General features: G+C 40.3%; 1 long non-coding RNA gene across 1 annotated transcript; it reads right to left on the bottom strand.

Annotated features, from left to right (window-relative positions):
• Positions 1–2,101: 2,101 nt before the first annotated feature.
• Positions 2,102–25,684, bottom strand: LOC105714333 (uncharacterized). Its single transcript, XR_010337347.1, has 3 exons — positions 25,558–25,684; positions 22,142–22,252; positions 2,102–7,795 (listed from the first exon to the last, which is right to left on the bottom strand). It is a non-coding gene; the product is annotated as an uncharacterized LOC105714333 (long non-coding RNA).
• Between the last annotated feature and the right edge of the window lie 1,223 nt (positions 25,685–26,907).

The following is a 26,907-nucleotide window of genomic DNA, read 5'->3' as shown; positions in this document are numbered from 1 at the left end:
CTCCAGAGAAAGAGAAACAAAAGTGAAAATCAATTAAACACACGTGTCAAAAGATAATTTTAGAGGTTGATATTAAGAGAACAACAAAATGACATAATGGGATGAAGAGGTTGGGCAATTTTGAAAATAGTCCCACAGCCATGCCTCTCAGAGCAGGTGACTTCTGAGCCCAGGTCTGAAGAATGGGAAGGAAAAATCTGCAGATACATCAAAGGTCTTGGATGCATCTGCAGACCAAGAACACTTAGGAAAAGGCTCTGAGGCTGATATATTGCATTCAGTAAGGAAAAGGAGGCTACTATGGCTCAAGGAAGTGAACAAAGAGAAGGAGATTAGAAGATGTAGGGGATGAGGCTCAGGGAGGCAGGATGGAGCTTCTTCAAAGCTGTGCAAACCTAGAAAATAAGTTGCAGTTTTATTCCAAGTATCCAGACATTGACTCATAAACATTGAGGTGACAGGTGCACAGTTGGTCTAGGAGAAAAGAATTATAGGTGACCAGAAGACAGGAGAAACACTTGCTCTTTCTTCCCCGTATGATTTTATTTTGTTGGTGTTTTGTTTGTGTTTTTAAAACAGTCTCACTGTGTTGTCCAGCTGGAGTGCAGTGGCATGATCTCAGCTCATTGCAAACTCCACCTCCCAGTTCAAGTAAACCTCCTGCTTTAGCCTCCTGCGTAGCTGAGATTATAGGTGTGTACCACCACGTCTGGCTAATTTTTGTATTTTTAGTAGAGACAGGGTTTCACCATGTTGACCAGGCTGGTGTCGAACTTCTGACCTCAGGTGATCCACCCACCGTGACCTCCCAAAGTGCTGAAATTACAGGCATGAGCCACCATGCCTGGCCCCTCCCTGTATGATTTTAGAAAGTCACAGTCCCTTTCAGGTTTCAAGTACTCACATTTGCCAAGTGGAAAAGTCAAACATGGTCATGAGATGTACTTTGTATGGATGCTTCACTCTTGCTTCCATGAGATAATGCAACCAGCACATGCTCAGCTTGGACCTAGCCTCCAGACACCTAAGTTTTGCTTTGTTTGACTATGGAACCAGCATAGCCTGACCTATCTACTGGATAGGAGAGGACTTTGGGTTTGCCTTGAAACATGAGAAGAAGCTGCTTAAACTCAAATCCTAACCATAGAGTTGCCCCCTGAGCAAGAACCTTGCTGTAAGGTCTGCAGCACAGATACTGCAAGGCAGAGTTAGAGAGTTATCTGTGTAACTATTAGCTTGCTGTTTGCTATAGAATACTCCTCCTGTCCATCTGACAACTTTCATCTGAGGGGGCACAGAAATCACCACCGTAGGATACATCCTTCTCACTGGGCCGTGGCTTAGGCAGGACTTCCTAATGACTCCTTCATAAGCCAACCCTGGGTCGCATCAGAGTTTGATGTCACTGAGGTTGGGATGAAAGGGGGAGGAGGATGGAGCCATTTCCTTTGGATCCCTGTCACTGCAGTCAAACAGCATAATTGAAAGTGTTCTCCTTTCTTGAACAGTGAGTCAGCTAGCATTCAAAAAAGGAAAATGGCTTCTGGTTCTCAATCATTTCTGTAGATAGATTTGAAACACAAATACCACAGGGGCAGTTCTCACTCTTGCTCATGATAGGCATTTCCAGGAGCCCTGTGGTCAGGGCCGAATTTCTGCACAGAAGCATCATTTTAGATGAAGCTCAGAAATGTGAAAAAGAACACACATGCCAGGTATACGTGAGCATCTGATATTCTTTGAGAAAGTGGCAGCGAGAGACCAGCGTCCTCACCTCGGCTGTGACATCACATCGTCCTCTGATTTTGGATTTAACATACCTGAGCTTCAATATCCTTATCTATTAAGTGGTTCCACTATTGGCTTCCTTCAGCCACTCAAGGAATGTTTCAAGAGTCAGGAGAGACAATGTGTGTACAAATATTTCCTGATTATTAAAATATCCTCTAGAAATGAACACTATGAATATCAAGCTTCATTATGGTTCAATCGCACACAAAACACAGTCACATATACAAATGCATGAGGTTATAAACCATTTCTAAGTGAGGATGTGTTCTGAAAGTCAAGGCTCTACTCTTGATTACAACAATAATAGCAGCAAGTTTTGATCATTTAATTTTCTTACTAGAGAACTCTGGTTAGGTTGAGGAATCACTCAAAGGTGAGGCAAACAGGGAAGAATGAAGATTTCACATTTATAGTCAGATTGTGAGATTGGGGCAATTAGCTTTTGAAGAGCTAAGGAGATGTAAACAATTCCCATATGGTTTGGCTCTGCGTCTCTGTCCAAATCTCACCTACAATTGTGATCCCCATAAGCCCCAGGTGTCAAGGGTGGGACCAGGTGGAGGTAAGTAGATCATGGGGGTGGTTTCTCCCATGCTGTTCTTGTGATAGTGAGTGAGTCTCACATGACTGGATGGTTTTACAAGCATCTGGCATTCCCCCTGCTTTCACTCACTCTGTCCCGCTGCCCTGTGAAGGTGTCTGCTTCTCCTTTTCCTTCTGCCAAGATTGCAAGTTCCCTGAGGTCTCCCCAGCCGTGAGGAACTATGAGTCAATTAAACCTCTTCCCTTTATAAATTACCCAGTCCCAGGTATTTCTTCAGAGTATTGTGAGAATGGACTAATACAACTTCCAAAACCACATATTCTCTTCAGTGGCTCCTGTATGTACCACTGGCTACGGAACCCCAGTCATAGGCCATCATCTTCTCTTGAAAGGTCTGTGTTGTCTTCTACAAATGTCTTTGGAGAAGGGATCTTGTTTCTTGATTTTACAAGTACCTAAGTATAGTAAAAGGGGCTGAGAACAAGTAAGGAACGTGGGAAGGAAACATGGGGTGAAATCTGGATGATCCAACATGTCTACCTATTTTCCACATTTTCAGTAAACCCACACCATGCAGGGAAGATGGAATAATTGTGGGTGGGGGGTGGTGAAATAGAATACTCCAATCAGAGTGAAATTGACAAATCACTCTCATTTTCTGTTTCTCACCTCTTTACTCCCAAACATGAAACATTGTGAAGCAAACGTTATTGTATTAGTCAGTGTTCTCTGAAGGAACAGAATTACTAGGATAGACATGTATCTGAAATGGAGTTTATTAAGGAGTATTGACTCACACAGTCACCAGGTGAAGTCCCACATAGGCTGTCTGCAGGCCGAGGAGCAAGGAAGCCAGTCCAAGGTCCAAAACCTCAAAAGCAGGGAGGCCAGCAGTGCAGCCTTCAGTCTGTGGCTGAAGGCCTGAGAACTCCCGGCAAACCCCTGGTGCAAGCCCGAGAGTCCAAAAGCCGAAGACCCTGTAGTCCAATGTTTGAGGGCAGGAAGCATCCAGCACAAGAGAGAAAGGAAGGCTGGAAGACTCAGGCCAGTCTAATCCTTCCCTGTTCCTCTGTCTGCTTTTATCCTAGCCACATTGGCTGCTGACTAAATGGTGCCCACCCAGATTGAGGGTGGGCCTGCCTCTCCCAGTCCACTGACTCGAATATTAACGTTCGGTCACATCCTCACACATACACCCAGGAAAAATACTTTGCACCCTTCAATCCAATCAAGTTGACACTCAGTATTAATCACCATGGGAATACATGGTGGGGATTACACAATAGGGTGATGGGGTTGTGTGTTTCCTGAGTCAACACCTCAAAGCTCAATGGGCTGCTTCTAGAATAAATTTTTTTTTAATTGAAAAGGTGACTTGTTAGATACCTCCAAACTGATTCAGTATCTTTGGCAGTAAGGCCTTGGAATCTGCATTTTTCAAAAGCACTGTCATGATTCGTATGCACAAACATGTCCTGGGAACTCCAGTTTGCCCTTCCCTCTTTCTCCCACAGAGCACTTGGGTGGTCTCTGTTTGTCCCAGGTTCAGATTTTCCAGTGGAGAGGATGTCATTGGTGTAGTCCTCATTGTGGCCTTGAACATAGTTATTGTTATGTGAAGTTTTCAAGGTTGATCCCACTACAGGCCCCTTTATTTATGGTTTTTCAGATCTTAGGTCATAAGATGTCCAATCTGTTTTACTAGGCTGGTGGGAGCCACGTAGAACTTTCTGTGCTGCATACCACATCTTCCTTAGATGAAAGTGTACAGGTAGAAATAACTTGGAATGGAGCTGCAGACATAGTCTACTCCTGTGCTGTCCAACATGAAAACCAGCAGCCCCAAGTGCACTTGAAATGTGGCTAGTTCACGTTGGAATCAGCAGGAATTATAAAAATGCAGGCTGGATTTCAGGCAGTGCCAAAAAAAAAAAAAGAGTGTAAAATATCTCATTAATAATTTTTATATTAAAATAATGCTGTGAATATATTGGATTCAATAAAATATATTGCTGAGATTAATTTTAACTCTTTCTTTTTTTTAACGGGGCTACTGGAAAACTTAAAATTATACACATTTCAGATCGTATGTCCATTGAGAGTGCTGGGTTAGCTTCTCCTACAGATACAGAATATTTAAAACCATAACGCTAAGTGATAAAAATGGGATCTAAATTCATATATTTTGTAAAACTTCAGTTTCTCTCTCTCTCTTTCTCACACACATACACACACACACACACGCACGCACACACAGATACATACAGTATTAAAAATTAGCATCCAAAATTAATACCCTTCAAAAAGTTCTTTAAGCCTTCCATTTAACCAGGACCACCTGTTAAGTTTAGGATGCAGTGGCTTCCACACTCTAATCAAGGACATCTCATTTGTATGCCTCAGGGAAATGACACATGACTTGCATGACACTGATGGCTATGAATTACGGAACAGAGAATATTAACCCCAAAGGTGCTAAAAGACTACTTTGAATTTAAGTGTCATCCATGGTCAACACTGGAGAATAAGCTATTTATTTGCATTATAAAACTATGAAGTATTCTAATTCAAACCTCATGTGTAAAATATGGCCTGGTACCACACAGCCTTCATATACTCCGGAAGAAGATACAGAGGGTCTGAGAAACTGGGCTGCTTATGTAAACCAAATTCCCCAGCCCAACACAGAAGTCAGAAGGAGAGATTCAGTTTTAAGTAAATACAATCATTGAAACAGTAGCAGTGCTACTGCTCCGAGCCCCAGGCATTGGTGAGATTCTGAATATTCCTTCCTTCTCTGCCCCCTGGTTGTGCTTGTTCCCTTTGAAGAATAATTAAGATTTAATGGCATAGTCTCACAGTTTTTTGTCTGCCTGCTTTCTGACTGCCTACTGTGCAGAATGCTCGCGTTTGATCCCGGTCATTGCAAGAACTGTACAGTAATTGCCTATCTGGTGACTCGTTAATGGAGGTCCCCAGAGAGCCAGAACGCTGCTCGTTTGAAGTTCATCTTGTTTACTGTTGGCCCTTCTGGTTTAATCTATATCATCAGAGAGTCTTGCTCAATTATTGGCAGCTCAATCTCTTCTCATTGGGACACAGGCACTGGGTAAGCACATTGTTTTTTCTTTTGCTGCTTCTTCTCTTTCATTTTTTTTTCTTTTTAAAAACATGTCTTCTTTTCTTAACTCACATGGGTCCACCTCGGTAAAACATGTTGTTATCTTGTGCCAGGGAGTCTGCTGACCACCTGTGAAGCAGTTCTTCAGACCTTCCTCAAAAGACAGCAGTTTGGAGGGCAACCAATCAGGTGGAATGGTTCTCCTCTCCATTTCAGGACAAAATGACTTCTGCCCATCCTGTAGGATCTGAATGAGAGGGTGCTTCTCCAGGAGACCGATTAGACACTGCAGACCCAGCTCTGGCTGGTTTATTTGCCTGTTCACTCAGTGTTGTTATTATTATAACACTTCTCACTATTAACTTTGGTCATTTGGGAAATTTTTGTCCCTCTAAACATGGGAGCCCCAAACAACCCAATGTTACATCTTTATTTCTCAAACCCCCGTGTTAAGAAGCCTTCCAATAGCATGGTTAAGATGTGTTTGCAGAATTAAGTGGACGCTCTCTAGGTCATGCTAAAGTTGCTCTGTCCTTTCTAAGAAAGGAAAAATTCCTCACTAGCTACCAGAGTTCCATGCCATTCCTTCCTTAACTCTTATTGTCGGGAAATACAGATTGGAAGAAATTTCTAAAATAGGAATTTGGATGTCATTGTGATAGGGGACCCTGTTGGTATTAGGATTAGCACAGACCGAAGTTAGGGGTCAGGAGCTACGTAAGGACTTAGAGGCTTAGCAGTTCCTCACAATTCAGGAACTTAGAAGTTAGAAGTCAGGAGCTATGTAAGGACTTCAGAGGCATCCTGGCCAGGATGCTTCTGAAGGCTTTCAGCAGCTTAGATGGGGATAGCAACTCCGGTTGACCCAACAGCACTTTTTTTTTTTTTTTTGAGATGGAGTTTCACTCTTGTTACCCAGGCTGGAGTATAGTGGCGCGATCTCAGCTCACCACAACCTCCGCTTGCTAGGTTCGAGCAATTCTCCTGCCTCAGCCTCCCGAGCAGCTGGGACTACAGGCGTGCACCACCATGCCCAGCTAATTTTTTTGTATTTTTAGTAGAGACGGGGTTTCACCATGTTGACCAGAATGGTCTCGATCTCTTGACCTCATGATCCTCCCGCCTCGGCCTCCCAAAGTGCTGGCATTATAGGCATGAGCCACCACGCCTAGCCAGCACTTTTTAAAATTAGACCTAAGCAGAGCATCTCAGAGTTGTTCCCGTGATTAATATCTGAGCATTGGAAGCGAGAAACATGCTTCCACATGGAGATACATGATTAAAGATGAATAGACGCAAGAGATGAACAAAAAGACACACTGTTGTTAATAAGGTTCAAGATCCTGAATCCAACTTAAACTCTAGACTTAACCATTATATGAAAAAGTATTTTTTCTTTAGTTGATTTGATCTAATTATTTCCAAAATAATCTTAATGTGTGGAATTACATATAACATGAATAGCACTGCAGTCCTGATGTAAACATCTTTTGTACATTTGGATAACGTTGAATTGGAAAACTGGTACCAGCAATACGTTTCAAGTTCAACTGAAAATAATTATTTCAATCATGCTTCCATTCGGTCAGTAGTAGGAAGTTCCTTTCCTAAGTCAGGCAGTGTGGTAAAAGCATTCTTCAAGTATTCATCGATTTAACCTCATAACAATGTCCCACGACTTAATAACTTTTGTTACTATTTTTAGTCTTTATTTAAGGAGAGAGAAACAAGGTTAAGAGTGGCAAAACAGTATGTGTCAATGTTGTGGATGAAATTCACATGTAGGTTTCTCTGTCTGCAAAACTCTTCAAGATTATGAGACATTTGTAACAATAATAATAAAATTACCTGTGTTTTATTGTTTACTATGTAGAATGAGTAAGTAACCATGCTTAAAGTTAAGGTTTATAAGATAATTAATATAAAATATCACGTTATACTTTTTTTAAGATTATTTCATTATTCTCATAATCTTTTCAGGTGTGTGGGAATTAATTTTGCCATTTTACTGATAGGGCCAGAGACCGATTCCCCACCTGTAAATTTAAATGTTTGTCCAAGGTCCCATAGCAGATGAGTGGCAAAATTCACGTGTGAACTCACTTCTCACTCTAGTTCATCCAAGGTGAACCTTTATCCTTAGGTAAACTCATTTTCAATACTTGAGCAACTTCTCTCAGGAATACTCACATCACCAAGAACCCCAAGTCCAATTTAGAAAACCTTATTAGTCTAATAAGACTTCAGTTCCATCAGCGTAATTGGCAGGCACCTCAATCGCAGACAGTCTAATTATTCTATACTGGATTCCTCATTACTGGGCTTGGAGGGGAGGCGAACTGCAGAGAGAGAAGGCAATTCTTGTCAGAAAGTGCAGTTGAAGCCCGAGACCTCCCTGCAAGGCCAAACCGTGTTGCCTGAGACCTTGGGGGTATGGGAAATCTGGAAGAGGACATTATTGCTCCATTTGCCTTCTATGTTTGTGGTGTTCGGGGGCCAAACAGCAAAAAGTTAATATCCAAATTGCATTACAGGAATTAAGAGTTTTAGAGAACCTCCACAGCAAGGAAAACCTCAGAACTCAGTTGCATGCTTAGCCTTAAATTACTTTGTTTCTTCTAGAAATGTAGAGTGTAAAATTAGCTTTCCTTTAGAACTAAAAACAACTCTAACAAATGTACAGTTGACACCCTATGGTTTTTAGACATCAAATAGTCTTCTTTTGGGGGAGGTAAAATATTACCCTTGCTTTCTTTTCTTTTCTTTCTTTCTTTTTTTGAGACAGACTTTTGCTCTGTTGCCCAGGTAGGAGTACAGTGGTGCAGTCTCAACTCACTGCAACCTCTGCCTCCCCATTTGAAGTGATTCTCCTGCCTCAGCCTCCTAAGTAACTGGGACTACAAGCATGAGCCACCACACCTGGCTAATTTTTGTATTTTTAGTAGAGACAGGGTTTCACCATGTTGGCTAGGCTGGTCTCGCAACTCCTGACCTCAGGTAACCCACCTGCCTCGGCCTCCCAAAGTGCTGGGATTACAGGCGTGAGCCACCGTGCCCGGCCTCTAGCTTTCTTTTCTACCTTCAAAACTAAGACGGCATTTTCAATGGCTTCCGTAGAATAAAATCCTAGAAATAAAAAGGATAACTCCCAGGCTCTGTGCATCTTTAAAGCATTGGACACATGTTGCTAAATTATCTACCATAATCGTTCATTATTATTAGTTGGGTAGAAAATTAAAAAAAAAAAAACCTAGGCTTAAATTCTGCCTGTTATATTTACTTGCTGTTTGACCCTGAACAAGTCATTGAAAGACTAAACTTTTGCAGAATGGTGATTAAAAAAACAATAGTGGTAACAATACTAACATTGCCTAAGACGGTCATGGTGAAGGTTGAATAAATGATGCTAAGGGCTGGATAAATACTGCTGTTGGTGTACATGTAACAAGTTCCAGTAACACATTGCAATATGTGCTCTAACAGTGAAACCCCCAGGGTGCTTGAGAGCCAGGGGGAGGATCAGATAAACAAGACCTGAATATCAAGGTAGGCTTTCTGAAGGAGGTGACATCTTAACAGCATGGGTTCCAATTTACTTTTGCCACTTGCCACATTTCATGGAATCCTAAAACTCAAATCATGGTTTTCCAGCCCACATTCCATGTCAGTCAGACTCCTGCCTCCTCAGAAAAGCTGTTCAAACAGTGCCCTAGCTCTAAAAAGACACCAGCTATCAGAAAACAGTAAATTTTATTGTTTCACATTACACCAATAAACACCAAGTCAAATACTTTTATGTATTTTCTGTATTGATCTTTACCACATCATGCTGTCCCCATTTTATAAGCTGTTGTGATTTTTAAAATTAGTTTATTTTTAATTGACAAATAATAATTGTATATATTTATGGGATGCAATATGATGTTTTGATCTGTGTGTACCTTGCAGAAAGATTCAGTCAAGCTAAATAACATACCTGTCACCTCACTGCCTTATCATTTTTTGGTGGTGAGGATTTTAAAAATCTATTCTTTTAACAACTTTGAATTGTACAGTACATCGTTATTAACTATGATCACTATGCAGTATAATCGTTTTCCAGTTTTCTTTTTTTCCTTTTCTTTTTTTTTTGAGGTGGAGTCTCGCTCTGTCACCAGGCTGGAGTGCAGTGGCGCAATCTCGGCTCATGCAACCTTCACCTCCGGGGTTCAAGAGATTCTCCTGCCTCAGTCCCCCGACTAGCTGGGACTACAGGCATGTGCCACGATACCCGGCTAATTTTTGTATTTTTAGTAGAGACTGGTTTCACCACGTTGGCCAGGATGGTCTCACTCTCTTGACCTTGTGATCCACCCGACTCGGCCTCCCAAAGTGATTCCAGTCGTTTTCTAAAACTTCCCGCCTGTCCAACTGAAACTCTGTGCCCCTTGAGAAATATCTTCCTTTTCCCAATCCCTCCTCCTCTCCACGCAGCCCCTGATATCCATCTTTCTCCTCTTTGTGTCTGTGGAATCTACTTCTTTAGATTCCACGTATAAATGATTTCATAATTTATAAACAAAACCTTTAAACAAGAAGATGTCACCACAGCATGACAAGAAGCCCAATTCAGGAGTAAAAACCACTTAATTGTGTGTACATGTCTGAGAGGGCTATTATGTCCCTGTTTTCTCTAAATAAAGCTTCTAAAGGAATTTTCTCTAAAAGCACCATTATGAACTCAACTCAACTTTACAAACACATGCACCCTGGGGACTCTACCAAGACCACATTATTCCACTTCATTTCTGCTCACAATTCGTTATCTCAACGAGCCAGTAGGTGTAATTGTTCCACACATGACCATTTTCGAGGAAATCAATATTGGCTGATGGACTAATCTCTCAATTTGTCTTACTTCATTCTTAAAAACAAAAGAATGAAATCTACTCATTTTTGGACATGCACATGTTCCAGAATATCCATGATAGACTAGACACATGGCTTTAATGTTCTTTCATGTCATTTGCTGGTGATCCTCTAACAATTGTAATAATATATATCTGACCCGTCCAATATTTCCAAAATTAACAAGAGGCAGTTTTAGACTATTGGAAAAGAGTTGTATTTCAAGTCAGGAAAGCTGGATTCTAATCACAGTCTTGACACTGGAATCCAAAGTAAGTCATATGCCCTCTCTGGGTTGTTTCTTCTTGTTTAAAATAAAAGTGTATTGAGGGGTTCAGTTGTCTATAACAAAAAAGAAGGAAGGAAAATAAAGGAGGGAGGGAAGAAAGGAAGGAAGAAGGAAGGAAGGAAAGAAGGAAGCAAGCAAGGATGGATGGATGGTTGGATCAGTTTATTTCTGTCTCATATAAAAATAGCCCAGTGTAGGTAAGTCAAGACTGGTACTGCAGCTCTATGGTTTCAGAGACCTAGACTTTTTAATCTTATCACTCGACTGTCCTTAGCATGTTCACTTCATGGTACCAGAGAGCTGACGTAGCTGCTGCCATCACAACCAGGTTCCAGCCAACAAGAAGGAGAGAGGACACACTCTTCTTTTTTAAGGAGACTCTCCAGAAGTCTCTTGTGACACTTCTACCTATAGCCCTTTGCCTAGCATTTAGTTACACATCACATCTAGCTTTGAGAGAGTTTAAAGAAGAGTAAACTTCTGGCTTGGAAGTCATGTGTCTAGCTGCAAACCTGAATTCTGTGACTAAGAAAGAGGAATGAAGGGAAGAATGAATATCAGGTGGCAGCCAGCATCATGCTTCAAAGCATTAGACCATGCATGGCCCAGAGACTAAAACAGAGGAAAATTCCAAGATACCTGAGATTAATGTACAATATTTTAGTATTTTCATTTCACGAAAGAATGACAAGCAGGACAGTTAATGCAACTCCTCTTGTCTGTTTCGGCATATATATTTTTTACCCAGACCGACATAGGTCACAAGAATGACTCTGCAGAGCTTTGAAAACGTTTCCTAATTCTGTGCCTCACCTAACTACAGAAACGCCCAAATTCTGTGAAAAGGGAGCCAGATAGGAACAGTATCAGGAGAAAGAAAATATAATGGTTTGCCTCAGAAATGTTTCTCTTTTTCCTCTGATGTTTCTTTTTTTTTTTTTTTTGAGACGGAATTTCACTCTTGTTACCCAGGCTAGAGTGCAATGGCGCGATCTCGGCTCACTGCAACCTCCGCCTCCTGGGTTCAGGCAATTCTCCTGCCTCAGCCTCCTGAGTAGCTGGGATTACAGGCACGCGCCACTATGCCCAGCTAATTTTTTGTATTTTTAGTAGAGACGGGGTTTCACCATGTTGACCAGGATGGTCTCGATCTCTTGACCTCGTGATCCACCCACCTCGGCCTCCCAAAGTGCTGGGATTACAGGCGTGAGCCACTGTGCCCGGCCTCCTCTGATGTTTCTTACTTTCTTTTAGGAAAGTTTATAGCATCTTATGACCAATTATTTTATGCATACAAACCTAAGAAATGGAGACTATTCTAGCCTCCCTGGAGCATGAATCTGCAAGGTCCAGTTGACTGCCTGTGTAGCATAGAACTCATGCATGAACCGAAAGCAAATGTGAGAAGGAATTTAAAAGCCTCACTTGAGGGTTCAGTGGAAGAGATAAGAAAATGCTGTTCAGGCACGGTGGCTCATGCTGGTAGTTCCAAAACTTTGGAGGCTGAGATGAGAGAATCATTTGAGCCCCAGGGTTTAAGACTGGCCTGGGCAACACAATGAGATCCCATCTCTACCAAAAAAAAAAAATAATAATAAATAAATAAATAAATCAGCTGGGAGTGGTGACACATGTCTGTAGTCCCAGCTACTTGGGAGGCTGAGATGGGAGGATTACTTGAGCCCAGGAGGTTGAGGCTGCAGTGGGCTGTGATTGCATCACTGAACTCCAGCCTGTACAACAGAGCAGACCCTGTCTCAAAAAAAGTAATAATTTGAAAAAAAAAATTTAAATAGAAAATAGTGACCATCTTTACCCATACTTCTTAAGCAGGAAAGTCTTGCTATGCCCCCAATTATGTTTGATGTCACCCTAATAGGGTTTATAGAGCCGCATAGATCAGAAAGTGGGATCAGGGAAGTTAAATAATGACCAGAATGAAAACCTGCACCATGTAGCCCAAAAGCAGTGCTAGCAAATTCTTTGAATTCAGATCCTGTCAATCTTGTGTGGTATTGTATCCCCAGTCCCTAGCTGAGTGTCCAGCATCTGTGATCAATAAGTGTTCTTTGATTGAATGAATGAGCAACTGAATGACTAACTCCAAAGTTCATGTTCTTTGCCCGGATCCGTCTCCCACCATGATTAGTGCTGTGCTCTCCCTGCTAGAGATATTTGGCAAATCGGAAGGTGATAAAACCTGCAGTGGAGCAGATTCCCACAGCGCTGCAGAATTGGAAACTGCATCTTATCGCTGCATAATAGCCCTGGTTCTATTTCCCACATCACAGAGAATGCAGCCTACAAGAGATTGAGTTACTCCACACAAAGACTTCACAGGAGGAAGAAAAAAAAAGGTTGTTTTGATTCACTCTTTTTTTCTGTCATTTCAAACACAACAATGCACATTTTCATCAGAAGCTAAATGATAGTGCTTACGGTATTTAATATCTGAATTCAATTATGTTTCTGAAGGCTTATTACCATAGTAAAAGGAAAAGAAGTTCAGAGGATTTCCAAAAGCATCAGGGTACGTTGTTGGGGGAGAAGTGCACGCTGTTAAGGGAACTATGTACTCACATAAAAGAGAGACAGTGAGACCAGCACAGACAGAAACACACACACACACGCACGCGCGACAGAAAAACACACATAGATAGGAAGGGTAAAGAGAGAGCTTCCAGAATCTTCCTCCTGTGTTCTTCACAGCTCCTGCACCATCCTCTCTTTGTATCCATTTGCAAAAGAATGAATTTTGACTCACAGCTTATGTTATATGCAGCACTCAACTCAAAATACATTAAAGGCTTAAACAGAAGAAGTGAAACTGTAAAACTCCTAGGAGAAAACATGGAAGAAAACTCCATGAGATTATGACATTGGCCTTGGCAATTAATTCATGGATAATACCAAAGCCCAGATAATGAAGGCAAAATCAGCGAGTAGGACAACTTCCAAACTAAAAAGCTTCTGCACAGCAAAGGAAACAAAAGAGTGAAAGGAAACCTATGCAATGGAAGGAGATATTTGCAAGCCACATACCAGATAAGAGATTAATTACTAAAGTATTTAAGAAACTCCTGCAACTCAATAGAAAAAAAAATGAAAACACTAACAACCCAATTTAAAAATGGGTAAAGGACTTGAATAGACATTTCTGCATATGGCCAATATGTATAAGAAGATATTCAGCACCACTAATCACGGAAATGCAAGTCAAATCCACAAGGAGATATCACTTTGCAACTATTATTTTATGATTTATTTTAAAAAGAAGACATTTGTTGGTGATGACATGAAAAAAGTGGAACCCTTATACATTGTTGGTGGGAATGAAAATGGTCCATCTGCTATAGGAAACAGTATGAGGGTTTCTCAAAAAATTAGAAGTAGAACTGCCATCTTATTCAGACATCAGACTTCTGGGTATTTAGCCAAAAGACTCGAAAGCAGAATCTTGAAGAGATATTTGTATACTCCTGTTTATAGCAGCATTCTTTACAATGGTGAAATTGTGAAAGCAATTCAAGAGTCCATCAAAGGCTGAATGCATAAGCAAAATATGGTGTATGCATACAATGGGATATTTTCCAGCTTTCATTTAATTTATTCATTTTTTTTGAGATGGAGCCACTCAGGCTGGAGTGCAGTAGCACAATCTTGGCTCACTGCAGCCTCCATCTCCCAGGTTCAAGTGATTCTCCCGCCTCAGCCTCCCAGGTAGCTGGGATTACAGGTGTGCACCACCAAGCCCAGCTAATTTTTGTATTTTTAGTAGAGATGGGGTTTCTCCATGTTGGCTGGGCTGGTCTTGAATTCCTAAACCTCAAGTGATCCACCCGCCTTGGCCTCCCAAAGTGCTGTGATTACAGGTGTGAGCCACTGTGCCCAGCCAATATTTACCAGCTTTTAAAAGGAAATTCTGACACATGGTACAATGTAGATGAACCTTAAGGAAATAATAGAAATAAGCCAGTCAGGACAAATACCACATAATTTCTCTTACATGAGGTATCTAAAATAATCAAATTCAGAGAAGCAGAAAGTAGAACGGAGGTTGCCAGGGGTAGGGAGGAGTGGGAAACAGGGAGTTGTTATTCAGTGATCGTAAAGTTCTATTTATGCAAGATCAGGAAGCTCTAAGATCTGCTGTACAACATTATGCCTATAGGTAATGATACTGTATTGAATATTTAAAAATATGCTGGCCGGGCAATGGTGGCTCACGCCTGTAATCCCAGCACTTTGGGAGGCCGAGGCAGGTGGATCATCTGAGGTCAGGATGCCGAGACCAACCTGGCCAATATGGTGAAACCCCGACAGTACTGAAAACACAAAAATTAGCCAGCCATGGTGGTGCATGCCTCTAATCCCATCTACTTGGGAGGCTGAGGCAGGAGAATCACTTGAACCTGGGAGGCGGAGGTTGCAGTGAGCCAAGATCAAGCCACTGCACCAAGCCTGGGTGACAGAGCAAGACTCTGTCTCAAAACACACACACACACACACACACACACACACACAGACACACACATTTATATACATATTTATATATATGTGCTAAGTGGATATATCTTGTGTTAAGTGTTCTTACCACAATAAAATAATAATGAGTAATCTCCTCCAATCATTTTCTATGATTTAGCTGGAATAATTTGTCAAAGAGCAAATCTGATATTTTCACCCATCTGCCTAAAATCCCTCAATATGTTTCCCATAGCTCATTAGATAAAGGCCAAAACCATTTAAACTGGCTCCCACTGGCCAAATCTGGGATAATGTAAGCATTGAAATAAACAACAGTAGAAATACATTATGACCTGTTAAATAAAATAAGAGTCTATGAATCCATGATAGTATTTATAAATTAATTAATAGGAGGAGAGGCTTTTTCTTATTTTATATGGCCAAATAACAAATACTGAATAAATGACAGACTTAGAAAACCCTTGGTGGATGTTAAAATTGGAGAGTGAAAAATTGATGGATAACAGGATATTCACATAGTCAAATCATTTTTTCTCTAATCACGTCTTACTTACAAAAGGTGCAATGTAACTTTACAAAGAGGTAACCTGGCAGATACCAGCTTAACAAAGTGACCACACTTGTTTATTTATTTATTTTTACATTTAAAATTTTTTTAATTTTTAAAAAATTTTGTGGGTACATAGTAGGTGTACACTTGGGGTACATGAGATAGTCTGGTACAGACATGCAAAGTGAAATAAGTTTATCATGGAGAATGGGGTATCCATCCCCTCAAGCATTTGTCCTTCAAGTTACAAATAATATAATTACATTCTTTATTTAAAAATATACAATTAAGTTATTAGTGACTATAATCACTCTATTGTGCTACCAAATAGTAGGTCTTATTCATTCTTTCTATTATTTTGTACTATTAACCATCTCCACCTCTCTCTCAGCCCCCCACTACCCATCCCAGCCTCTGGTAAACACCCTTCTACTCTCTATGTCCATGAGTTTAATTGTTTGATTTTTAGATTCCCAAATAAGTGAGAAAATGTGATGCTTGTCTTTCTGTTTCTGGCATACTTCACTTAACAGTGTTCCCCAGTTCCATCCATGTTGATGCAAATGACAGGAGTTTATCCTTTTTTATGGCTGAGTAGTACTCCATAGTGTACGCGCACCACCTTTTCTTTATCCAGTCATCTGTTGATGGACACAGGTTGCTTCCAAATCTCAGCTATTGTGAATAGTGCTGCAACATAGGAGTGCAGATATCTCTTTGATACCCTGATTTCCTTTCTTTTTGCGTATCTAGCCAGCAGTGGGCATGCTAAGTGGTCACATTTCATATCACTGATATCAGGACAAGCTACGACCACCTGATAGGGTCCTAATATGCTGCACTAAGTAGGGTCCAGCATCACTTCTGTGTTATTCCTTCCAAAAAAAAAAAAAAGACTCAAGACCTCTGTTATGAGGAAACATCAGACCAAGCTAAATTGAGGAGCATTCCACAAACCAACTGCCAGTGTTTTTCAAACATATCAAGCTCAAGAAAGACGGGAAAAAAAAAAACCTGAGAAAATGTTCCCATTTATGCCTGAGGTGACAATTTTTTGAATTTTTGCATGAGTGAAAAATCAACCAATCCTCAAGGTTGGCTACAGCCCTGAGGAGTAGGATATAGCTCCCACATATTTAGCTGTCCAGTAATGGAACCCTAGGCATAAGTGGGCTAAAGGAATCTAAAGCGTGATCCTGAATTGCACACTGAGGAAAACAATAGCTAGAGTGGGCAGGATTTGGATCATTGTCACGTTTGAGTATGAGCTCTGGATTAAATTATAGCATTGTGTCAAAGTTGAAGTTTCTGTTTTGGATTATTGTGTTGCGTTTATGTAAGCAACTATCCTTGCTTTTCAAAAATAGACCTTGAAGAATTTAGGAATAAAGGGATGTGACAATTCAATTTACTCCAAATGAAAAAATTAGATCTATATTTAAATCTATCTATTTATATGTTGTATGTTATATAATCTAATATATGCATGTGTACATTATATACGTGTGTGTGTGTGTGTGTGTGTGTATGTGTATCCCCAAAAAGACACAGGCACATACTTACAGATAAAAGGTATATTGAAGGAAATGTCAGTAATTCACAAAGCAGATACTTTTGCGAACAGTTGAGTAAAGAATATTCTTGTTCTTTCTTACAACTCATCCATAAGTTTGATAAATATAAAACTACAAAGTTGCATCCTATTCTGAATACCCCGCTTGAGGTCTTACACAAGTTGGTGCACACCTACCTCCTCACCTCCACCTTATGCTATCCCTTGCTCTAAAATACTGTTTTATTTTGTTTTTGTTTTTGGTTTTTTTTTTTGAGACAGATTATTGCTGTTACCCATGCTGGAGTGCAGTGGCTTGATCACTGCAGTCTCTGCCTCTGAGGTTTAAGCAATTCTTTTGCCTCAGCTCCCTGCCCAGTAGCTGGGATTACAGGCATGTGCCACCACGCTGGCTAATTTTCATACTTTTAGTATAGATGTGGTTTTGCCATGTTGGCCAGGCCAGTCTGGAACTCCTGACCTCAGATGATCCACCCGCCTTGGCCTCCCAAAGTGCTGGGATTACAGGCATGAGCCACTGCTCCCAGCCCAGATGTTCTGCCTTTAATCTCTCAAGTTCACTCCACTGAGTCCTACCACTAGCTCCTTCACAGACCACTCTCTTTCTGCAACCCCCTTCTGCTCACCTTCATGCTCACCATCACCTCTGCTAGGCACGAGCTCATGGAATTAGAGAGCCTGGCTCAATGCTTTTCCAACAGAGATAGAAAGTGTTGTTTGCATAAAACCATTTTTGTTATCTAATAACATCTTGTTCCTTGATATATTTGTGCCAATGGAAATTCACTGCTCAAAGGAGTATCAAAGCCTTAAAAATAATATGTATTTTGCTGTAATTTTCTTCATGAAAAAATTGGAAATTACAGGAATGAATAAACCACAGTTTCATCATTTTAATACTGAATACTGTTAACATATTTCTTTTGTCTTTTTGCTGAGAGAGAGAGAGAGAGAGAGAGAGAGAGAAAAGGAAGACTGTGAGCTCCAGTGCCATGCTTTTGAGTTGTGTCATTTTGCATCCTTCTTTGTTAATTATATACTTATATAACATTCACAGGCCACCCCACTGATGAACTGCATTGGGTCAAAACATTGTCTTTTAATTTTTTGTTTAAATGTTGCTGGGGAAACCTTGATTCTGTGTTTTCTTCTCTGCACATCGGGCAGACCGTGGCTTGTTCACTTTAAACTAAGGGAGAGCCTTGCATCCTGGAAGGCTTTGCCTCAATACATTCCAGCATCAGCAGAATCTAACAGGCTACATCAATTGCTTCGCAGTCACAGACAGAGGCCAATTTCTCTCAAGAAGTGAGCTGAAGCTCAATGATTAAGAAATTTGGGGACTCAAGGCTCCTCTCTCTGTCTTTCTTTGGCTCTCTAGATGTGATACATTATTCAAAGTCTACATCTCTTTGCTTCACCATGTTTAAAATGGAAAGGAGAAATCTAATTTTATGCTCACTTTTATTCTTCCATTTATTCAATCAAAGCAGCACTCATTGGGCACCATTTCTAAGTGAGGCACTCTGTTATTGGGTAGGGATACTGAACAGAAACGATCATCTTTCCAACAGGTACTCTCTCCCAAGCAGGAGAGACAGGTATTGAACAGCAAAGTATAATACAATGCAATCAGTTTTGTAGTAAGAGGATAGTCCCTGTGCTAGAGGAGTTTAGAAGAGAATTTGCTAAGATAGTCTTTAGCGTGGCTTCAACAACAAGAGTGAGGAGTCAAGAGAGGAACTGCATGTTATTGCAGAATGCCAAGGCACGTGCACCTGTCCAGTGCTGGTGAAGAGAGCAGAGTGACGGCCCATCTCCTGCTTGCATCCTTGGCAGACATTATTAATCAATGCTGATTACCCTTTGAATCCAATTTCGAAGGCACTTCTTAAAAGTGTGCCTCAAAATGTGAATTCAGATGTTTTGGATTCAGTCAAATCTTTGTTAGAACTCAGCCCCTGTAATTGTGGGATATATAATCTTGGGCAAGACAATCAACCTTTCTTACTTCCTCAAATTTTCCTCCTCACAGAGCTCACTCGATAATTAAGTGAAATAATACAAGTAAAGCTCGCCTTTAGATACTACTGATGAGATTGTTAAGTGACAAGCCCAGATTGGAAAACAGACAGTTTTCTTAAAGGTAGCCATAAGTTTGCCACGTGTGCTAACAATCTTTTGTTGTTATTGTTGTTTTCTCATTTGTTTGTTTTGTTTTGTTTTGGAGGCAGAGTCTTGCTCTGTCGCCCAGGTTGGAGTGCAGTGGTGAGATCTCAGCTCACTGCAACCTCTGCCTCCTGGGTTCAAGCGATTCTCCTGCCTTAGCTTCCCAAATAGCTGGGATTACAGGTATGCGCCACCATGCCCAGCTAATTTTTGTATTTTTGGTAGAGACAGGGTTTCACCACGTTGACCAGGCTGGTCTCAAACTCCTGACCTCAGGTGATCTGCCCGCCTTGGCATCCCAAAGTGCTGGGATTACAGGCGTGAGCCACCACGCCTGGCCAACAATTCTATTCTTAAGTATTTAGGGAAATGAAAACATATATCTACCCCCAAATTTGCTATGTGCATATTAATAGCAGAATTATTTATAATAGCCAGAAAATGGAAACATTCCAGATGCCCGTCAATTGATGACTGGATGAATAAAATGTGGTCTATCCATATAATGAAATACTGTTTAGAAATAAAAAAGAACAAAGTAGTCATACATACTACAACATAGATGAACCTTAAAATCATTATATTAAGTGAAAAAAGCTAGACAGAAAATACGACATGTTGTGTGATTCTGATTACACATTAAGTCGAGAAAAGGCAAAGTATAGCAGGTTACTGGCTCCCTGGGACTGGAGATAGAAACAATGATTGACTAAAATGAGCTCCAGGTAGCTTCTTAGGGTGATGGAAATGTTACAAAATTGTACCGTAGTGGTGGTTACACAACTCTGGGAATTCACTTAAAAATCATTGTCTTGTACACTTAAAATAATTGAATTTTAAGTTATATAAATAACACCTCACTGAAGCTGTTAAAAAAGATATATAAAGTTTTAGCATGGAATCTAGACACATTCAACACTGTTATTCCAACTCTCTTCTTTCAGAAAGGCTTCTCAGACTAGTCCTGTCACCCAACATGAACTACTTTCTCTGCATAACTGTATTTATAGTTATTTCTTGGCATTGCAACCTATCTTGCCTCATGACATGGCTTGTTGTTTGATATTGCATAATTTAACTTTTGGTATACATATTTTAATACCTCCCCAAAAGAATGTAAACTCCCCCAGGATAGGGATAATCTCTTATTTATTTTTATATCCTCATCCTTGGCATGTAGCCTTCAGCTTGGCCGCTGGCACAAAATTGAAATTCCAATATTTATTAATCTATTATTAACTTCAACACTAAAGAAAAAAAGAAGGACTTTTTTTGCCAACTATGATTTCGGAGTGAGAAAGAGAAGTAATCACAAGAATGGCTACTTTCAAGGGTGAACACATTTTAGAACACAGAGCAGCATAAAAGCAAGATCAATTTGGAGACGCTGCTGATTCAGGCTCAGCGTGGCTAATTAATTTACACTGCCATGATCACTGCAGACACATCTAAATTTTAGATTATTTTTATCTTGGCAAAGAAGCCCTAACTCAAGCCAGCCTTTTGTTGCTAAGCGTTTAGCAAAACAGACATTAAAGGAATTGGAGGAAAAAATTAAAGCTTCTGTTAGGTTTTTTTTTTTTATGACAAATTGATGTCTTTTAAAACAATTCAAAGAGTAGCATTTTATGTAAGAACAACCCTTAAGTCAATTAAATTAATTGATGTGTGTGTTAAGATCAGCCAATGAGTTCACTGTCTTTCATCTAAACAGGAAAAAAAAGTTGGAATGGCTTTGTAGAATCTCAGATGTGAAGGTTGCTTTGAGCTCATTAAGTGCTGCTCAAACTTTTAATGGTAGTTTAAGGCAAACACTGGAGATAATGCTTCAGAATTGTGCAATTTTGTCCTACAGTGAAAGGGAGATGAGAGTGAAGTAGACAATTGTTTTGCCTATCAGCATCCACTTCCCATTATTTGGGGATAGGACCTTAATTCTCCTTTAGGAGCTCCTTCAACCCCATTCTTTGTTTAGGTGGCACTGAACCAACACCGATATGACCTGGGCTTCCCCATCGTTGAGGACCCACAACTCTTGTCCAGCTATAGCCTGTGATACTAATACAGCCAAGCCAAAATCTTTCTGATACTTTCTGTGAACACCATGAAAGAGAAACTGTTTTGCTTTTGTTTCTTTCTATTTAAAAAGATTTTCAAAATTTTTCTACAAAGTTGAAAGTTGCAAAGATGCAGCAATTATCTTGATATCCTTCAAATAGATTGACAATTTTTATGTATGTTAACACTTCAGTATGTTCTGTCTCTTTCTTATTCTCACTCTTTCAGTGTGTGGGGGGTGCATATATATATATATATATAAACCTGTGAATATAAAGTCTGTATTTTTTCTGCATGATTTGAGAACAAGTCACAGCTATAATGATACTTCAGTACAAAATATTTTAGCAGGTAAATGCTAAGAACAAGAACATTCTCCTATGTAACTATAATAGAATTATCAAATTCAAGGCCAGGGCGTGGCGGCTCATGCTTGTAATACCAGCACTTTGGATGGCTAAGGCATCTTCGCTGTTACTGGAGAAGTCCTGCCTTATGATCAGGTAGCAGAGAGGAAAGTAGGCAATCATGTGGAGAGGAATAGAGCTCTCATGATCTCATTGCAAAGAATGGTGGTTCACTTGAGCTCGGGAGTTCGAGACCTGAGCCAACATGGTGAAACCCAGTCTGTAATAAAAATACAAAAATTAAATGGGTGTGGTGGCACATACCTGTAGTCCCAGGAACTTGGGGGCTGAGATGGGAGGGTTGCTTGAGCCTGAGAGGCTGTAGTGAGTCAAGATCACACCACTGCTCTCCAGCCTGGGTGACAGAGTGGGACCCTATCTCAAAAAAAAAAATCAAATTCAAGTAGTTTAATGTTGATACAAATATCATGATCTAATATATATTCATTTTTTAATTTAGTAAATTGTGTTACTAATGTCCTTTACAGCATTTTAAATTCCAAGATCCACACCAAGGTCACACATTGCCCACCTGCTACATTTCATGATTGGAAACAGCTTCCCAGCCTTTCTTTTTCTTTCATGGCAGTGAAATTGTGTGAAAACTGGAGGCAAGTTGTTCTCTGAAATGTCCCTTAATGTTGGCTTGCCTGATTTCCCTCCTTTTTAAAAGGTTTTTATTACCATAGGTTTTTGAGAAACAGGTGGTATTTGGATACATGAGTAAGTTCTTTAGTAGTGCTTTGTGAGATTTTGGTGGACCCATCACCCAAGCAGTACACACTGAATCCAATTTGTAGTATTTTATTTCTCAACCGTTTCCTACCCTTTCCTCCTGAGTAATCAAACTCCATTGTATCATTCTTATGCCTTTGCTTCCTCATAGCTTAGCTCCCACCTATAAGTGAGAACATATGATATTTGGTTTCCCATTCCTGAGTAACTTCACCTAGAATAATAGTTTCCATTCCCACCATTTTTACATTTTTGCTTTGTATCTTTTGGCAAGAATACCGAAAACTATCTTTTCCTCATTGCATCACTAGGAAAGATGCACTCTCTTTCCAAGGGGATAATGTAAATTTGTAGCTGCTGGTCGTCTGGAGAAGTCCTGCCTTATGATCAGGTAGCAGAGAGGAAAGTAGGCAATCACGTGGAGAGGAATAGAGCTCTCATGATCTCAGTGCAAAGAAAGGCAGCTCTCGCTCCCTCAGTAGAGCCCTCCAGACCTCAGTTCTATTAGCCAATCAAATGTTGAGTTAAACTCGATTTTTTTGCAAGCCAATACATTATTAGGTTATTAGATGTTTTCATTTGCAATGGAAAGAGGACTACTATAGTCAGATCATAAAAGGAAAGGAGGAAACATTGGAAGTAGGTAGACAGAAAACAAGGAAGGAAAGGAAAATGGAAGGAAAGAGAACTCTAACCCCTGACAAAGAAAAAAAATGGAAGGAAAGAAAAAGAAATAAGGGGAAGGAGAAAGATAGAAAGGAAGAAATGAAGTGTGAGAGAATGAGATGAATAGGAAAAGCAGTCCACAGGAGCTGCTGGGATTTGGCCCTGACGGACGCTCCACCCCTGCCTAAGGGTTTTGCAGAATACAAGCTCAAGTGTGCTGAGGAACAGGTGCTTCCCTTTCCTCTGTTCTGGCCTCCTTGCTCTGCAGCCACCCTGCTGCCAATGCTGCTACTGACCTGGGATTGTCACTGCAGTGACTCTGCTCTTAGAGTTCATTGGTGCTACCACACCGGGCCACCCCCCAAGTGAGGACAGGGCCCTTGCCTAATTCCTCAAGCACACCTGAGTCTGGGCCGCAGCTTTGAAAATATATGGAAGGCTGGGGATTGAGATGGCAAATATATTGCAAATAAATCTTACAAATATGGAAACCCTTCTTGGGTGCTGTGCAAAGCTGTGCCTCTGGGATTCCTTTATTTGGCAGCTTACCTCTCTCTATACTGGGTGCCTCTTTACCATGGATTCTGTCCCAGATAGAAGAGAAAGATTTTACTTATGCCAAACTGTCATCTACACTTCATCCTTCTCATTCCCTGCCCCAGGAATAATTGCTTTCCAAGATAATCAGTGGTGGGAATATCCCTTCACTTCAGTGGAAAGCATAGTCCCAAGACTACTAGAAAATAGTGCCATATTGGTGGACTTCCCAACGCGTAACCCAACACAACTCATAATCCCTTATATCCTTTCCCGACTGAGATCACATCAACTTCCATGCAAATTTATTTTCAAACCTTTAGCATTGAGATTTTCAAAAGTCTTTGGACTCCTCTTACTTCTGATCCAACATGATGGGTGCACCAAAATCTCACATATCACCCCTAAAGAACTTACTTGTGTAACCAAATACCACCTGTCCCCCCAAAAACCTATGGAATTAAAAAATAAAGAAAAGGAGAAGCAAAAGAAAACTAACAAAACAAAACATGAATAAAACAAAGAGACAAAGATGATCTCTTGAGAACCCTCAGGTTGGGCAGACATTGGATATGATAAAAATTTCATGAAAACAAGACCTGCAGACTCGAGATCCAGGTGAATCTGGAGTTTTGGACAACAATTTGGGAAAACAGCAGGAGATCTTTAGCAAAGTATTCAGAAAACAATGAAGATAAGGTTTCTTTCCTGGAGGAGGTTTGCGGGAGTAGATGTATAAAGGTAAGTGATAGGGTAATACTACTGATTAACTAGGAAAAGATAGTGATTATGGGAGGCAGTAGCTTTTTCTCCATTAATTTCAAGGGTTTCATTCACCAGGCCACTTAGATCCTTTCTTGTTGATTGACACAGGATTTCACACAGTAACTTTCCCTCCATGGAATCCTAAAGCTGGCCACTATTCTAGAAAGTGGCAAAGAAGATGTCTCTAAAACCATTTTTCTGAGTCTGCTTTTGTCCAAAATTGTGAAAAGGCACAATTGTTTTTTTTCTTTCTTGCTTATTTTTTCTGGACCTTTCCCACTTCTTCTGATACATGTCTAACCACATAACTAACCATTGCTTCTTGCTGTTAAAAAGTAGATATGACCACCATTAACTCCTCCATGTGAATTAGTAGTACTCGCTTCAATAAAGATTGATGGAAGATCTTACAATGACTCTGATGACTCTGGATTCTTACAAAATAGAAGAAAAGGTGAAGCAAGAGTCCCAACATGAGTTTGAAGGGCTCACGCTCCTGGTAAGGGCTCTTGGAAGAAGAGGCATCTTTAATGGGATTTCAGATCCATTTATACCTAGGTATCAGGGAGATCATTGGCAGGAAGGCCATTCTAATGCCTTTCAAAAGAGTGTGAAGATGGCTTTTGCACTATCTACAAAATCCTACCTTAACTAATTTTCTTCTTCTAGTAGATAACAGTCTCTATATCATATGCCTTCATGTGTATTTCTCACTGATACAGAATTTCCTCTCCTACTTCTCCACCCTTTATGAGGCAGAGTCTTGATATCAGAATAAATACAAATAAACAAAACAAAGCAAACAAATGCTACACATATCAAAATGCAGGTGATGTTTTTTATCTGCCCATTTTTTGTCCACTCTCAACAACGAATCACCAGTTATCAGTCTTCACAACTGGCCTGGTCTGTTTGTGCTGCCATAAAAAAATATTTTGGAATGGGTAATTTATAAACAGCAAAAATTAATTTCTTACAGTGCTGGAACTGAGAAGTCCAAGATCAAGGTGTTGTATTGGTGTCTGTTGAGAGCTGCTCTCTGCTTCCAAGATGGTACCTTGCTTCTGTGTTCTCACATGGTGAAAGGTGGAAGGGCAAGATTCTGCTCCTCTCAGCCTTGAGCTCTTTTGTAAGAGTTCTCATCTTATTCATGAGGGCAGAACTTGCGTCACTCAATCACCTCCCACAGGCAACATCTCATAATATTTTGCATTAGTGAAGAAGTTTCAACATGAATTTGAAAGAGGACATCGTCATTGAAACCAGAGCAACAATGAACAAAATGTAGTCAGGTTTCTGAGTGGCCAGAGAACATTTCACAAAACAGAGTCTCTGGAATTCAAGCACGTTGACCTAGGGGATTGTCTCCAGTACTTTTTCTCCAAGCCTGTTTTCCTTTGCCTGGGTAACCATTATAATAAGCTTTCATAATCTAGCTTCACACAGGGAAGCAGATTAAGAGCCACAAATCGGGAAAAGAAAAGGAATTTGCTGGAAGTTGATGATAATTAGAAGTAAAATCGGATGCCAGAATTACAGTGAGGAAAAAGAGCAAGTCTTAAAAATCACACAAAAAGCAGAGTCGTTTCAAAAGCTGAGGATATCTGGGGGCATTTAGTGCCAGAACAAGCCTGCCTTCCCACCCGAGTCCTTCCCAGAACGTCCTCTTTTTATATTATCCTCCAACAAAAAGCATGCCCGACATTTGACCTTGAATCCTTAGAGAAAGGGTGTAGCATGTTGGATGAACTCTTCTTTAGAAGGGAAAGTGACATGTTTATTTAGAATGCTTCTATGAAAAATAAAAGGTAAAGTAAGGACAAATCGCTTGAGTATATAAAGAGCTCAAACTTAAGTTATTTGGAAATTAAATTTTTGTAGAGTGATTCACGTCCTTGTGTTGCCTGATAAATGAGTCATCAGAACAGAAGAGATGATATATGGCTAGATGCTGTCATGGTGGGAAAGGAGAAAAACCTATCCCAAGAGAACCACAGATTTTAAGAAAGTTTTGTGGGCCCCTTCCTGCTATTGAGACCTCTTCACCTTTAAATCTAAAGTTTCTGAAATTGAAACTGAAAAAAAAAATTACCAACATTGGCACCAACTGCCCACTACAGCACATTTGCCAGTGTTAGCATGGTGGTTGAATTTAGTCTGGTCCAGAATAGTGAACAGCATCAGAGGAAAAAGGAGCCAGCCTTGCCCAGAGTAGAGAAATGGGTGCAAAGAGTCAAAACCCAGGAACTGATCTTAAGAAACACATTTCAGCTCTGTGGCTAGAATTGTTTGTCAAGGCTCTTTTTAGCCATTCCTGGCTAATAAGA

Source organism: Aotus nancymaae, unplaced genomic scaffold (genome assembly GCF_030222135.1).
Source record: "Aotus nancymaae isolate 86718 unplaced genomic scaffold, 86718_ANA_hifiasm-v0.15.2.pri h1tg000049l, whole genome shotgun sequence".
NCBI classification, from domain to species: Eukaryota; Metazoa; Chordata; class Mammalia; order Primates; family Aotidae; genus Aotus; species Aotus nancymaae.
The sequence above is the reverse complement of the archived record's forward strand: the minus strand, read 5'-3'. Positions and strand labels throughout refer to the sequence as shown.